This window comes from Gracilinanus agilis, chromosome 2 (genome assembly GCF_016433145.1).
Source record: "Gracilinanus agilis isolate LMUSP501 chromosome 2, AgileGrace, whole genome shotgun sequence".
Classification (NCBI taxonomy): domain Eukaryota; kingdom Metazoa; phylum Chordata; class Mammalia; order Didelphimorphia; family Didelphidae; genus Gracilinanus; species Gracilinanus agilis.
Window position 1 is genome coordinate 604,419,673 of NC_058131.1, and position 17,030 is coordinate 604,436,702.

Below are 17,030 nucleotides of genomic sequence, written 5' to 3' on the forward strand. Positions count from 1 at the left end.
TTGATCCCAAGAAGCATTAACTTCTCCCAACTGTCAGGGTACCTACACTTTCATTTATTCCATTTTCCTTATGTAACTAATTGCTCCCTGAAAAACTGTTTCATCTCATCATATTTCTGTAGAAATAATGATTCACTTTAGGGGCTATATGTCTATATTGCCAAGTATGAATATTTAATTTAAGAATTATGTGTTTTCTACCCCCTTCCAACTAGATTGTAAACTCCTTGAAGGCAGAGACTGTTATATACGAATTTTTTCTTCTTTCTTACAGCATCTCTCTCTATTAGATCTTTCTTAGGGGGAGGTGTCAGATTTTTTTTTTTTTTGCAAAAATCCTATAGACTGATATCATTGATACATCCCTTGCCCAGTTATGTGGGCTTCTATTACAGATGGTTAGAGTCCCTGATAAACCCATTGAAATTCTTTTCAGCAATTAGAATATAGAATTATAGATTTTAGAAATTTAGAATTTAAGAGATTATTTAGCCTAGTTCTATCACTAGATAAATGAGGAAATTGAGGCCTGCAGAAGGAAAATGGCGTTTCCAAGGTTGCATGGCTAATTACTGACAGAGCTGGGACCTAGGTCATCTAAAGCCTTGTCCATGATTATAGCTATTTGTATTTTTAAGAGTATGGGCACATTTCATTACATCTTAGCTTCTTGGTATAAATATGACAATTGTGATGATTTTGAACTCCTAAAAACGCCAAGTAATTCAGAATTAAACTTTTAGAACTTTATTGCACTCACTGGTTTGTGGGAAAATATCTACTCCATGATGTCAAATGTCCTTTCCAACTCTGAAATTCAATGATTTAAAGGGGGGGGGGGGAGGAGTATGAGGGAGGGGGCGGTGTGGTAACAGGAGAACCAGTACGTCTACCGTTACTATAGTCCTTATGTATTAACTTTGTCTTCTGAATGTGCAAGTGTGGAGTGGCCTTAAATCAGAGCCATGATGTCATTTTAAAGGCTGTTTTCTGGTACTGAATGTGTTCTGATGTGAACTTTATCAGAAGCTTGCAGCATGCTAATTGGGCTAGGACTGTGATGCCATTGTTTCAGCTCTGCCTCTCCCCATCACCAGGTTTCTAAGCACTGTGCCTCCCTTTGAATCCTAATGTCTTTTTTACCAACGCCAAGAGACACTGTGGAGTCCTACTAGGTTGTCGCCTCAGAAATATCCCTTCTAGGCGAAAGAAAGATGACAAAGTCATCCCCAAATTGAAACACTGGTAGATCAGATACTGCTGCTGGGAACCACACATGGAGTCCTCTTATCCTCATATCAGTGAAACTCGCTGAAAGGGGTGGCTAAGCCTCCGAGGCCCCAGGGCTCAACACGGGCTGGTGGGTTTAGGTCATTTACGCTAGGTACCAGGAAACCCACTCTTTGTTTCTGTGTGGCCTTTCTACGCCCCCACCCCCGGCCCCCTGTTCTACCTTGCCTTCTTCACTCTCTTGCGCCCCTTCTCCGCCACCGGGATACCGGTGGCAGCAGCGCGCTCGAGCCCCGAGAGAGGCGGCCCGGGATCTTCATCCTTTGCCTCCCCGACAGCTTTCTCAGGGGCAGTTTGTCTAAGCGGTCCCAAACTTTGGGGGTCTTAATACATGCAGCCCCAAGTCTCGCGGTGTTACAGCTCAGACATCTTGGAGAGGCTGGCATTTTTACGCGGGGATCTGAGACTGCTTTCCTTCTTCTCCTCGACAAAAGGCTGAACTAGAAGGGGGTGGGGGGAGAGGAGGAGGAGGAGGAGGAGAAGGAGGAGGAGGAGAAGGAGAAGGAGGAGAAGGAAGAGGAGAGGAAAGGAGAGAGGAGACGTGAAGCAGCCTTAGCGCTGGGCCTGGGCGGAGCGCAGCGCTGAGGGGAGAGGGCGAGGGAGGCAGACTGGTGGGTGTGGGGAGCCCTAGCCTGCGCGTTGCGCTGCGCTCTGCTCTGGTTGCCCTCCTTGTCCCTTTGTGTGGGTGCTAGTCTACAGCCCCTCTAGCCTCGGTCCCTTTACGCCCCGGGCTCCCAGTCCGCTCCTCCCCCGCCTTCCTCCCTACCCTGGCCCGCCCCCTCCCCTCCCCTCCCTTCACTCCTTGCTTTGCTCTAAATTCTTCTTGGAGACAAGATGGCAACACCGGCAGCGGTCAATCCTTCGGGTGAGTAACCTAAGCCCTCGTCTGTCTTCCGACTCTGCCCACGCAGCCCCTCTATTAGGGAGGAGGGGGCGACGGAGGGGGCGCTTCCCTTGGGGCAGGGAAGCGGGTGGGAAGCATCTGGTACTGTCCCGCTTCCCCCTTCGCGCCCCCCCCCGTCTCACTCCCCCAGCCTCACAGTGAGCAGAGCCCCGAACCCCTTTAGAGGTGCCTGACCCCCTGTGCCCGCTAGCCGCGGCATCATCAGCAACATTCCCAGGATGGACCCTCAGGAACCGGGAAGGGGCTGAGGACTCTGCAGAGCATCTTTGGCTGGGAGTAGGGCCAAGGTGGTGGTGGTGGTGGTGGTGGGATGATGGTAAAACGCCAGGGACATCATCAGGTTCAAAGGGGCCCATCCTTTTCTCCTCCCACCCTCAGCTCCATTTCAGCCCCAAAGAGTGATCTCTATAGCTGAGTCTTAGACTTGCCAAACCAATCGGCCTGGGTCATTTGGTCATCAGATTAGGAGTTATGGTATTGTACTGTTTGTTGTGGATTCTGATCGTGGATACCCAATTTTAGAGCTCATATTCAACTCCTGTGATTCTTCTCTCTCTCCCCAATAGGCACAGTAAGTTTCCTCAGCAGCCAGTGATGGTGATAATAACAGCAAGGAATAGACACAACATAAATATTGCTAATATGTTCATAATTTAAAAGCAAGGCATTGTGTTTTCCACCGATCCAAATATTTTTATTTTTGTTTTACCAGAAGAACCAGATCTGAACTCAGAAATGCCTTCAGAATGATTCTGGTAGATTTTGAAAAAGAAACCCAGTCTTAACATCTGCCTACTTTAGGATTTGAGCTGAGAGAGAATAAATTATTTATAAAAGTACACTACCTGTTGGGAACTGACTTTTAGACTACTTGCTGAATAGAAAAGTTGTGTAATTTGGAACATCAGCCTTTTAGCAGCAGGCCTGAGAATTGTGTAATGGATTTTGGTTGCTGGACAGCTCAGGAAAAGCAGTTTTCTGGTAACTAAAACTTGGACTCCTTTACTCTGATCAACTTTTATTATACTTTCAAAGACTATAGTCTTATAAAAAGCTATTAGAGATTGGAATTTTTTAAAAAGAGAAGCAGTTTGGGAATTTGTATGCTAATACAGGTTCATGTTGGGAATGAGGATAAAGTCTCAGTTTAAGATGCATAATTTTATTACTTCATAGTTTTAATAAATTTAGTGAACATCTTTGTACACTGTAGTACTCTGCAACTATTAGATGTAAACTTTTAATAAGTATCAATGGCAAAACTTACTGATGTGTTTGGAAGTAGCCATGGTATAAATTTATGAAACAATTTGTAAGCACTTGGTGACTTTGACTTGAAATTATAGAGCTGGGAGAAATCTTAAAAATCATCAATTCCAACCCACTCATTTTTACAGGGAAATTCAAGAGGGTTTAGCTGACTTAATTAAGGTCATACAGACTGGGACTAAAACCCAGGTCCTTTAAGATTCTTCTTCAAATGTCTTTGTGACTGTGGTTCAATTTCTGATATTAGGGGAATTCTATATCTTGGAATCTGTGAAAAATCATGTGTTATTATATATGTTACATATGTAACATTGAGAAATTCTGTTGCAACCTCATGTTCATTTTCACTTATTACTTGTTATAAAGACTGAAACCAACCTTTAGGGTATAAAAATTAATATATTTATTCAATTATCTTGTTCCCTCAACTGAATTTCTCAGTTTTTTTTATAGGCAAAATGTATTACCTCAAGTGGTATGGTAAATATGGATTTAAAGAGGAAAAAAACAAATTTTAGATCTTACCCTCATCTTGGGACAAAAGGAGGCATAAAACTCTATTGTTTAATCTAGATTGTAACCTCCTTGAGGACAAGGACTATGTTTTGTACATCTTTGTGTCCCTCACAGGGTTTAGCATTGTGCCAGGAATATAACTCAATTTTTGACACTGTTGATAATCTTTTCTTCATAGATATTCTCCTGTTAGGGTTTTTCAAATGACACTCTATCCTGGTTCTTCTATCTGTCCAACCATTCCTTCTCAGTTTTCTTTGCTGAATCCTTATTCATATAATGCCCACTAATCATGACTTGTCCCCACAAAGTTCTGTTTTATGTCCTCTTCTCTTTTCCTTCTCTATTATCTTATTTGGTGATATCAGCTCCCATAGATTTAATTATCATGAAGAAAAGTTCCTAATGTGAAAATCTAGCCCTTGTCTTTTTCCTCAATAATAGTTTTATACCACCAGTTGTCTTTTGGACATCTTGACCTGGGTGTCCCATATTCAACATGTCTAACAGTTGTTCATTATCTGCCTCCTTTCTTTTTTTTGAACTTCTATATTACTATCAGGGTTATTACCATCCTTTTCAATCACCTAAGCTTCCAAACTTCTTGTCATCCTTGACTCTTTACTTTCTTACTCATATTTCCATTCTGTTACCAAATCTTATTATTTTCACTTTCAAAACATCTCTTGTATATATCCCCTTCTCTTCACTCACATAGCCACTCTACCTCTCCCCTATTCAGGCACTCATCACCTTTAACCTTAACTGTGGTAATATTATTCTGTTTTCCTTCCCTCAAGCTTCTATCTACTCCAAACCATCCTCCATTCAATTACCAAAATGATCTTCCTCGAATACAGAACTTACCGTGTTACTGCCCTACAGAATAAACTTTAGACAGAGCCACCCCAACCCTAAATGTTTTAAAGGACCACTTGTACCCAATCTGTAGTAGTGCCTTCTTAACTGATCCTCCATAGCCAAACACATCTTTCCCCGACTCCAACATCATGATATTATTGCTCTTCTAAAATGAAGGATGAATAACTGACCAACCAGCCAAGATCAAATAGAAAATATTCTATTTGGCATTTAAAACCCTTGATAACCTGACCTTTTCCTATCTTTCCAAGCTTTTTATACTTTACAGCCCTCTCTGCATTCTAAAGTCTGGCTACCCTAGCCTACTTGTCTTGCACACAGTATTCCATTGCCTCTGCACTGGCTCTTTGCTTTATAATACTCTAATCCCTCACCTTCACCTTAGTTTTATTGACTTCCTTCAAGACTTTTCAAATGTAACCTTTCCTAGGTTCCCTAGCTACTAGTGCTCTTCTCCTCTGAGATTTCCTTCCATTTATTCTTTGTATATTGTTTATACCTAATTATGTATATGTGTATATATATGTATGTGTGTGTGTATATATATACATATATATATATTCCCTGTTTGAATGTGATCTTCTTGACAGTAGAGATGGCTTTCACCTTTCTTCATATCTCTAGTACCTAGTACATATGTTTAATAAATACTTTTTGACTGACTGATTAATAGACAATCAATAAATATTGGTTGGTTGATTTATAGATCATTTTATTTTTAATTTTCCCTGTTGATTTCAATGGAGAAGACCTATGTGATGGCGGGAATTTCTCCATCAAAGACCATAGCCCAGAATTCCTTCCTTCCCCCATCTTTCTGGCAATTCTGTAGTATCCTTGCTTCTGGCCTGATTATTCCCCTCTAGAACTCAAATGAATTGAGTCTATAGTTCGAACTATTGAAGTATAATGAAATTGTGAACTATAAGCTGCTTATATAGTTGAGGTGAATCCATTTAAGTCTTGTTTAACTCACCTAGGTTGATCTACTGTTTGCATCATTGAACAGTCCCTTCTAGGTGTTCCTCTTTCTATTTATCTTTGGTGTGAGCCCTAAACTTTGGGTTCATATTTCTCTCCTGTCTATTCTATCCTTCTTTTACCCTCTAGCCACAGGTTGAGCCATGAACCTTTTAGTCAATGGAGGAGTAAGATCATTTCTTATTTTGGGAACAGGTACACTACTTCTGACTTCTGTTTGAGGAAATCTGGCTTCTTACTATTTCCTTGCCTTAGCTGTGATGTTGTAGCCCTTCCTTGCTATTTATTCAGTAAAATACTGAGAATATATAGGGTATTGAGTTAAAAAGGGGTCTTAGAATACATTCTAGTCTGACTCATTTTGAAGATAAGGATCTTGAGGCCTAAAGAGGTTAAGTGATTTGCTAAAAGTTTCACTAGTAAAGAGGGTCAGAGACACTATTCAATAGCATAATTTTTAACTTCATTTTTTTCCCTACTACTCAGAATGGTTCAGTGTAAAGAACACTGATTAGGGGAGTCAGAAAATCTGGATTGAAATTTTATGTCTTCCACTTCCTACTTGTATCACTCTAGGCAAATCATTTAACTTCTCTGGCTTCTATTTAAAGCAGAGTGGGATAAATTAGATGACCTCTGAGATTCTTTCTAGTGCTAAAATGATCATTCTTCTCTTAACGTGTTTCCTAGATTGTTTGAGTATAGGGTATGTGCCAAGCATACATTCCTTTGACCTAGTACCCTAGATTAAGCCATTCTGTCCATTGAATAGTTTATTGATATCTCTTTCCTCTGGCCTGTGATATATCTTCTAGGGCAGGGGTCAGCAACCTTTTTGGCCTTGAGAGCCATAAACACCACCTTTTTTAAAATGTAGTTTCATGAGAGCCGTACAGTGCTCACAGTGCGCGCTCCTGTAACAGCGCCTGAAAAAAAAAAAGAACTTTATGGCTCCTGCAGAAAGAGCCATATCTGGCCCTCAAAAGAGCCAGATATGGCTCGAGAGCCATACATTGCCGACCCCTGTTCTAGGTGAATATCCCCCACTTTTACCTCCTCACTATATCTGCCCTATTCCTACCCATCCTGATTTTTGCCTGCCCTACATGCCAGGCTTACATCACATACACACACACACACACACACACACACACACACACACACACACACACACACACACACACACACCTTCTCTTTCCTTTCTTCAGTAAATACCTATTAGTCTTCCCAGCTCAGATAGTAAGTATCACCTTTTCACTTAGCTGAGCTGAAGGTCCTCTGCCCTCCAGATCTGAAGAGAAGTCTCTAGGTTTCTCTATTTAGGTCTCTCTCCCCATTCAATGATTCACAATGTACATTTGCATATTAAAAGCAACCCCTGTGGATTTCCTTGAAACACTGAAAATACTTCAGACCTCACATTTACATTTTAACACTGGCACCTATGACCTTCTTTGGGGGTGACCCCATAATTCAATGACTTTTTTGGGAGAGGGAGCTTTTCTGTCACACACCTCAGTAACAATACTGTATTATCCTAGAGTCTTGCAAAATGTTTAATGATTTCATTTATGAATATGACTTTGATTATATTCTTGTTAATTGGATTATCTGCATTTCCTACCAATTCACTCATTAATATACAAAACCAGCGCTATTTTATGTTGGTTCTCATGATGTTCTCACCATTATATTTTATAATACATTTGGAAACTCTGTCCCTAATTATTGTTAATAGTAAAGGAATGCCAAGAGCTGGTAAGCCAGTCTAAAAACGAAATACTGTCATTGACAAGAGGATATTGTTCAAATGGCCAACATTCATAAATATCTTGGATTATAGAATCATAGATTTAGAGCAAGAAAGGATCCCACAAGTCATCTAGTATAATCCCCTAGTTTTACAAATGAGTAAACTGAGACCCAGTAAAGTAGTAATACTTCAAATTCTATGTTCTTTCCACTTTACCATGCTGAAAGCTAAGCCACTTTGTAATTCTAAGAAGGAAAATGGTTCAGAATTTTTAAAGTGATAACCTTGGGGGGGGGGGGGGGAAAGCGATAACCTTAGGTAAAAATGTTATGAGAACAATTTTATTTTCTATTACATAATGAAGGATGTATGCATATTTTAACAAAATGACACCAGGTATGTTTTAAGAATATTTGAAATTCTTATTTTTTTAAAATCCTTACTTTCTGTCTTAGAATCAATACTTAGTATTGGTTCCAAGGCAGAAGAACAGAAAGAACTAGGCAATTAGGGTTAAGTGACTTGCCCAGGGTCATACAGCCAGGAAGTGTCTGAGGTCAGATTTGAATGAAGGACCCCTAGTCTCTAAGCTGGTATCTCTATCCACTGTGGTACCTCTCTGTCCCAAGTATTTGAAGTACTTGTACTTGTTAAAATTAAATAAATATGTTAAAATATTTAAATTTTATGTAAATGTATATACTAAAATGTTAATATTGCATTAGTTCTATCTGATCTTTAGTATTTTTATCCTGAACTGATTTTTCATCACAGATTTTACAGGGAAATAGGTGAACAAATATTAAAAACATTAAAAACAACATCCAATTAAAAATAAATACTACAAATCTCTTCAGCAACCAGTTCCTGATATGTGATGATTTTACATGTGCATTTGCATATATATCAGCCCTCTATCTTGTCTTCTACATGTCTTACCTGTGCATGTTGTTGAATGTTGTCTTTTCCATTAGAATGTGAGCTTCTGGAGGGTAGGGACTATCTTTTGACTTTCCTTTGTGTCCCTAGTACTTAGCACAGATCCTGGAACATAGTAGGCACTTAATAATGCTTTTTGACTTGACTGTGAATGAACCCTCCTTTGATTTAGCTTTAACTTTATTTGATTTCATTTATAGTCATACTGTCAAGATAGATGTGATACAATTACTCTTAGAGTATATCCACACATTGGTTATTAAACAAAGATAGAGAACCAACAGCTGAGTTAATGTTTTTAGTTCCTCTACTACCCTTGTGATTCTTAGTAGCCTCTGATTCCTTTTCCAAAACTCTGCCACCATCATTGCTGAAGATGGTGGTAGGACAGTGAGGACCTTTGTGTGTATTTCTTTGTTTCATGATTTGACATGGCCCTAAAATTCGTCATCAAATGGCCAGCCTGGTCATGAGCCATCCTTAGTGAGAATGGTTCTTGAAAAATAGGTTCATTCTGCCCTTGGAATATGGAAACCTTTCTAGCAAAATAGAAATTATTTGAATTGGCACTTTATTGGCAAGTAAATATTTGAAAATCCATGCCACTTCCAATCAATCATTAGTCATTTATTAATAAACACTTATTGTGTGTGAAATATTGGGAAGACAAAGAAAAAGCCCAGACACTTCCTGCCTTTAGGCAGTTTATATTCCTTTGGGAGAGACTTTGACATATATAAGAATATGTAAAATAAAATCAAAGAAATTTTGAGAGTAGGCACTAATAGCTGGGAGATCAGAAAAAGCTTCATTTTAAAGCAAGAGTTCTTAACATTTTGGGGGGTCATGGATCCCTGTGGCAGTTGGTAAAGCCCATAAATCCCTTCTAAGAATAGTGATTATTGTCTACATTTATAAGTGAAGGGAATTCTTTTCATTTAGAGATTAATAAAAATAAAGATCTATTTTTTCCCTATCCAAGTGCATTAATCACTTGAAATATACTTTTGCATACCGTATGAGTTTGTGGATACCAGATTAAGAACTGCCATGTTTGAAGGTAGCATGTGAGTTGAGTTTTGAAGGAAGGATTCTGAGTGTTGGAATTGAGGAGGAATGTATTTCAACCATAGAGAGAGACAAAGCAGCCACAGAAGTGGGAGATAGAATGTTATAGATGAGTAAAAAACAAGAAGGCCTGGATGGCTGGACTATGGAATGTTTGAAGGAGAATAAGACTTGAAAGGAAGGTTGGGACCAGGTAGTCAAGATCCTTAAAATTCAAACAGAGGAGTTTATATCCTAGAGCCAATAGAGAACCTATTGGACTTTATCAAGTTGGAGAGTGATTTTATTATACCTATACTTTAGGAAAATCATTTGAGCAGCTATGTGGAGGATAGTGATGTAACTAGAGACTTCAGACAGAGAGATTAATTGGCTAATTTCAGTAGTCAAAGTGAGGTGGTAAGTAGAGAGAAAGGGATGAATTTTATGATTTTGAGCAGATAAAAACAAGAAGATTTGGCAACTTGAATGGATATGTGGAATTTGAAATAACAAGGAGTCAAGCTTCAAATCTGGGTGACTTGAAGGATGGTGGTGGACAGATGTAGGGAAGTTCATAAGAAGGGTGGGTTTAAGGGGTGGGCATAAAGATGGCAGCTATGTAGTGCAGCATATAGAGTGCCCAGCCTGAAGTTAGGGAGACTCCTCTCCTTAAATTCAAATCTGACCTTAGACACTTATTAGCCATGTGACCCTTGACACTTAACTCTGTTTGCCTCAGTTTCCTCATCTGTAAAACAAACTGGAAAAGAAAATGGCAAACTACTCCAGTATCTTTGCCAAATTGGGGTTACAAAGAGTCAGACACAACTAAATAACGACTAAACAAAAATCAAGGCAAAAGATTGTTGCACAGCAGTGTTAGGGCTCTAACTCAATTTCTCTGACTTCAAATCCAGTATTCTTTGGACTTGTCACATTTTTCTTAGCTATATGTATTTCTCCTTCTATTCTACCCCATGACCTAATTAACTCATCTTTAGATTCCCCCCATCACATGTGCCAATCATTACGCTAAGGTTTGCGATTACAAAGATAGCTAAACAACTGTCCCTATACTCCTGTCTCCAGGCATGACTCTCCATCCATAGCTATCTAGGTGCCTCATACATGGATTTTGTTGTTCAGTTGTTTCACTCCTATTTGACTCTTCATGACTACCTTTGAGCTCTTCTTGGCAAAGATACTGGAGTGGTTTGCCATTTACTTTTCCAGCTCATTTTACAGATGAGGAACAGAGGCAAATGGGGGTAAGCCCATAGTCACACAGCTAGTAAGTGACTGAGGCTACATTTGCACTTAGGAAGATGAGTGTTTCTGCCTCCAGAACTGGTTGGTGTTCTATCCACAAGGCCACTTGGTTGCCCCATATATAGATTAATGGTCCCATTTCTTATTGATTCTGACCCATTGCTCTAGTATACTATTACTAGATTTTAAGCCCCTTGAAGGCAGAAAATGAATTGTTTCATTGTTTTATCTCCAATAGTATTATAGGTTTCACATTAAAAGGCAGCTTAATGTCTTTAATAAACTAAATTCATTAAAAGAACAGAAATTTGATCAAGGTATGTCTCTTCTGGAATCTATCCAAGGTGGGTTAGTTACCAAAGCACCCAAATGGAGGCCGAGAGCAGGAAGTTTAAAGCAGTCTATACTAAAGTGCCAATTAAGTAATCATTAGATGAAGTCTAGAAAGCCAAGAGAAAAAAATCTGAGATTTAGCAATGATTTAATGGACTATTTGGGAATGTTGTGCCTTTTCTAGGTCTATTGTAGTTACCTGCTTTGCAAAGAAAGAAAAAGAAAAAAGTAATTGGACTTCATGACGACTTCTAATTTCCCCCAACTTTAACATTTTGTGATTCTTTGAAAAGACACGCCTGAGAAGGAGGAGACATTTACCTTCCTTAATTCTTAGTTTTAGTTTGGAATAGTTGTTGTTCTGATACCTTTTCTCCCAGCAGGGACTCTTGTCCTTAATATGTCCCTCAGTGTGCCCAGTCATTTGTAGAGGGATATGTGTCTGTGGTTGGGAACTGTAGGCTACTTAAGAGAGAAATGATTTCCTTGTCTTTAATTTCCTGATGGATCAGAGAGGTGGCAGGCATTGCAGGAGCACCAGTAGGTTTCCAGGCTTCATCTCAAATCTTGCTTCCCAAACTCATCAATTGGAAATTCCTTTATGAATTACTATATCTTCTTTCAATACATTCTCTAGTTGTTTTCTCCTTCCTTTTCCCTCTCTCTGAACTCTACTTGCTCTTTTGAGAAAAGACTGAACACATTTTTTCAAGTGAAATCAATCCAGAGAAGAAAATATCATGTCCTTTTGAAAGTATTGGGTAACTATATCCCCAGATTATTGGTTTTAGTGTATTACAAAGTGAAATTCATTGGAAATCTTCTATCTGACTAGCCACATGGTGGGATGGGATGTCTACTGGAAATGAACTAATTTATTTTAGTCCAGTTATTGACACATCCATTTCCATATTAGATGAAATGGTTGTGAATAATAAAGTTCCAATTGGACATTTGTCCAAAAATGAGGATGACATTTTATTTTTAAATCATTTAGCCTTCCCTTTAGACCACACAGATTATTATTTAGTCATGATCAGTGCTTTGCTCCTGGGTTTGCCATTCATGGTTGCTGACCCTGGGGATCCGACTATTCTTTGTTCTGAAGAAGGTAAATTACTCTTGGTAGACTCGCTACTGTTTTCTTCCTTAATAGGCCTCTTCACTCATTATACTCAAAATTGTTATTCTTCAGTGGGAAAGATGTGGGCTTGAAAGTTTCAAGGTTAAGTCCTTCACAGACCAGTAGAGAACTTTTTTGTTTCCCAGGCTGCTGATCTGACCTTTAAGAAATTTAATTAAAAGTGCAAAACTTTTCCAAATGAAGGAACTCTTATCTATTTCTGTGAACTTCCCCAGAGCTCAGAGTATTCTTTGTTGTTCTGGTTGTACTCTGTAGCAAAAACTAGGTTTGGTTTTCTCGAGTCAGCTAACACTTGCATGGCCCAGGATGAGGTGGCTGATTTTTCGTAATTTTTGGAGTGCAATCTCTGCCTCCCCCCACAACTTTTTAAGCAGGGAATACCCATATTAACTACAACATTGATACTTTTTGCCCAAAACACTTTGAGGTTTTGAGCAAAGAAACACTATTGAATTGAGATCAGATCATTAGGGACAAATTCCTTTCTGGGGGGATTTGATGATTTTAGGAACAGAATTTGACAATCACCAAGAAACAACAAACATGCTCACCATGGTGATTGATATGTACTTGGTAGGTATGGTGCCATTAAAAAATGATTATTGCACATTGTGCTAATGCAATGATAATGAATCATTATGAAACAACTTATGCTTTATGATTATCCATAGATCAATAAGTGAGTCTCAAAGATGGGTATATTACTACCTCTTCTTATTTATTTTCACTGGTAAACCATAAGACAATTGAAAATTCCTTTTTGCTTAATTTTTTTTGTTTAGTTGTTTAGTTTATGACAATCACTTCTAGAAATGTTGTGCCTTTCTTCTCGCCTCTCTTTAGAATTTAGCACATGAAGAGAAGAGATATTGGAAATATTCAGTGTTGACTGGTGATACTGACTAGGCCTTTTTTTACCTTTGCCTTTTCTTCTTTGTCTTATTCCCTTTTCCAGCCTGATCCTGGTACCTTTAAAGTCTAGAATCTGACCTTCCTGGGACTGGTCTGTTTTAGTGTTTTTTTCCAGTGCCTACTTTATGCATGGCATTATATTAGGAACTATGTGAGCTGCAAAGAAGTGAAAGGCATGAACTCAATCTTTGAGGGTTCCACTGTTGAGCTGGAGAACAAGAACATAAATGTCAAAAGATGTTGCTGACCAATTAATTTATTGATTATTGCTAGCCTGATCAATAAATAGATTTTATTATCCAGAAAAAATGGAATAAGCAATAAATGCCTCCAGTTCAGGATAGGAGCTTGAGAGAAGCAAAGTAGACAGAAGTAGGAAGATTAAATGAGTTCTTTTGGCATGCACTTGGGGTGGCTTAAACCTCAAGTGTGGAAGGGAGTGTTACAGAAATATGGTTCTAAGACCTGATTAATACTTTGAAAAAAAATGAATTGTCTACAATAAGTGACTTCTTTCCCATAGCAAATAGAAATTACTGAAAATCGATTGGGGAATGGCTGAACAAATTGTGGTATCTGTTGGTGATGGAATACTATTGTGCTCAAAGGAATAAAGAACTGGAGGAATTCCATGTGAACTAGAATGACCTCCAGGAATTGATGCAGAATGAAAGGAGCAGAGCCAGAAGAACATTATACACAGAGACTGATACACCGTGGTACAATCGAACATAATAGACTTCTCTACTAGCAGCAATGCAATGATCTGGGACAATTCTGAGGGACTTCTGAGAAAGAAAACTAGCCACATTCAGAGGAAGAACTGTGGGAGGTGAAACACAGAGGAAAAACAATTGCTTGAACACATGGACTGATGGGGATATTATTGGGGATGAAGATACTAAACGATAACTCTAGGCCAACTATCAATAATATGGAATTAGGTCTTAATCAATGATACATGTAAAACCCAGTGGAATTGTGCGTCGGCTAAATGGGGTTAGGGAGGTTTGAGGGAGAGGGAAAGAACATGAAACATGTAACTTTGGGAGAATATTCAAAATAAAAATAAATTATTGAAGAAAAATTCAAGAAGATAGTATGACTTAGTGGAGTAAGTACTTACTTAGTAAGTAAGGAAGATCCAAATTTAAGTCTTACCTCTGGTACTTATTAGTCTTGTGACCATGAGCAAGCCACTTAATGCCTGGGGCTCTCAATTTCCCTATCTGTAAATTTAGGGTTATAATGCTTGCAATATTTACCCTTGAGGATTGTGATGAGGCTCAAATGAGATAATGTAGATAAAATGCTTTACAGGTTTTAAGGCAATATTAAAATGTTAGTAATTATCAAGGAATATTTATTTGTTGATATGGTTAGCCCTGTTTGTTACTGTGGTCACTTAGTCATATAAAACTCTTGTTATTTGTCAAGTATTGTGCTAAGCACTGGGGATACAAATATGTACTTGGAAACCATACTGGAAAGAAAAAAAAATGATAATTTCACTCTTATACTATATGACCACTATAGCCACAGTTATGTTCTTTTACTAATAAATCAGGATTTCATAATTTTTTGTGTCCTAGACACTTTTAAAATCCTGGTGAATCTTATAAACCCCCTTTTTTATTTGTCTTAAAGCCCTTACCTTCCATCTCAGAATCAATACTGTATATTCGTTCTAAGGTAGAAGAGTGGTAAGGGCTAGGCAATGGGGGTTAAGTGACTTGCCCAGGATCACACAGCAAAGAAGTGTCTGAGGCCAGATTTGAACCCAGTCTCTAGACCTGGCTCTCAATCTCCTGAGCTACCTAGCTGGCCTCATACATGTTTTTAATGCATAAAATAACTTAAATAGTATTATAAAAGAAATCAATTATAGTGATACAGTTTTCAAAAAACTTAAGAAAACCCACAAGTTTATGAACTTTAAGATAAGACCCCTTGCAATAAATAGTGGCACTGAAGGTAATAATAATAATAATAATAATAATAATAATAGTTCAGTCATTTTTTAGTCATGTCTGATTTTTGATGACCCCATTTGAGGTTTTCCTAGCAAAGAATATAGGAGAGTTTTGCCATTTCCTTCTCCAGCTTATTTTACAGATGAGGAAACTGAGGCAAACAAGGTTAAGTGACTTTTCTAAGGTCACACAGCCAGTAATTGTCTGAGGCCAGATTTGAACTTAGGAGGAGTCTTCCTGACTTCTGTCCCAGCAGTTTATCTGCTATACCACCTAGTAATCAAAGTATCTGGGGTTTACCTAATGCTTCAAAAGTTTACTATAATGCTTTATATATGTTATATGTGTTTTAACTTTATCTTTACAACTACCCTATGGGGTGAATGCCATCACTTTCCCATTTTATAGATGAAATTCATTGAAATTAAGGGACTTGCCCTGGGTAACATAGCTAGTAAGTAAATGAGGCAGGATTTGAACTCATGTATTCCAGGCTCCAATTCTAGAACTTTATTAATAATGGACAAACTGTCATTTGAGTAGGCTAAAGTTAAGGTAAATCTATAGGTACTTTTTAGGCATCATTAGATCAGCAACAAAATTGAAATTAACTAAAAGCTGAGACTTCCATTATCTAGTTTCTTCCTCAATTTTCCTCATTTCTATAGCCAAAAAACTTTCTCTCTACTTGCTTGCCATGTGTAGGGAACTTCATTGAATCAGGTGACTTAAAGTTGTAACAGGAGAATTAGAGATAAAATCTTCTCAAAGATATGATAAGAGAAGACCAAGAGCACTCTGCTGTGTAGCTTAGTGCTATGGCAGCTGAACAAGGAAAGAATGAGGCCATTGGGGCAGGAGGTGGTTTAGTGGATACAGAGCTTAGTCTGGAGTCAGGAAGGAGTCAAGGTCACTAGCTGTGTGTCCTTGGGCAAGTCACTTAACCCTATTTGCCTCAATTCCCAATCTGTAAAATGAGCTGGAGAAGAAAACGACAAACCACTCTGGTGTCTTTGCCAAGAAAACCCCAAATGGGATCACAAAGATTCAGACATGACTAAAACAACTGAAGAACAATGGGGCCATTGGACTTCCTATTTGCTCTCAGCAAAGGAAAAGAAAATGACATCTTTTAAAACTGATCTAGTGTTTAGGGGATGACAGACCCTCGATATAAATTGAACTGACTAAAAATGAAAAAAAATCAGAAGAACTTTGCTTATTTTAAGAACAGTACTTATATTGTCATCACATTAGCAATTTAAAATGATGCCTATTCTGGGATCATTTACCATAACTTGATATGCTTGGCAGAAACAGCAAGCTCCAAAAAGAATAATTACTGTGAATAAATGGGATCACGAGTCAGAGCTCTTTTTTGGCTTGGGAAAAGCAGTTCATATCTAAAGACTTTGGGTCCTTCATGTGGTAGGTAGTTTGTGAATGGGAAGAGTAGAGGAGCTTTCCTGAATGTGTTGTTATTGCCTGTTTTGAGGTAACTTCCCAGCTTGTCCTTTTCTTTTTGCCTTCCTTTTTCATAGGATCATCTTTGGGATCCTAGGATTTTGATTTGGGAGAGACCTTGTATCTCCTTAGATTTCTCCTTCTTTTACAGAGAAGGTATCTTGGAGCCCAGAAATGACTTTCTTGCCAAGTCAAACATATAGTCAATGGAACCAATAGGTTTGTTTCAAACATATTTCTCTTTCCATATCTAGCTATCCTTCCATTAGAAAATAAATTCAATTCAGTCAACATTTATTAAGCACCTACTATGTGCCAAGCACTGTGCTAAGCCCTAGGATTAAAAAAACA

At 38.4% G+C, this 17,030-nt stretch overlaps 1 protein-coding gene across 1 annotated transcript in view; it reads left to right on the plus strand.

The window, feature by feature from the left end:
- The first annotated feature begins 2,132 nt into the window (after nt 1-2,132).
- Nucleotides 2,133-17,030, plus strand: part of ARNT2 (aryl hydrocarbon receptor nuclear translocator 2) — a 258,400-nt gene continuing 243,502 nt past the window's right edge. The window contains exon 1 of the mRNA XM_044660152.1: nt 2,133-2,155. The gene's annotated coding sequence lies outside the window, so the exon portion shown is untranslated. The remainder of the gene's footprint in view (nt 2,156-17,030) is intronic.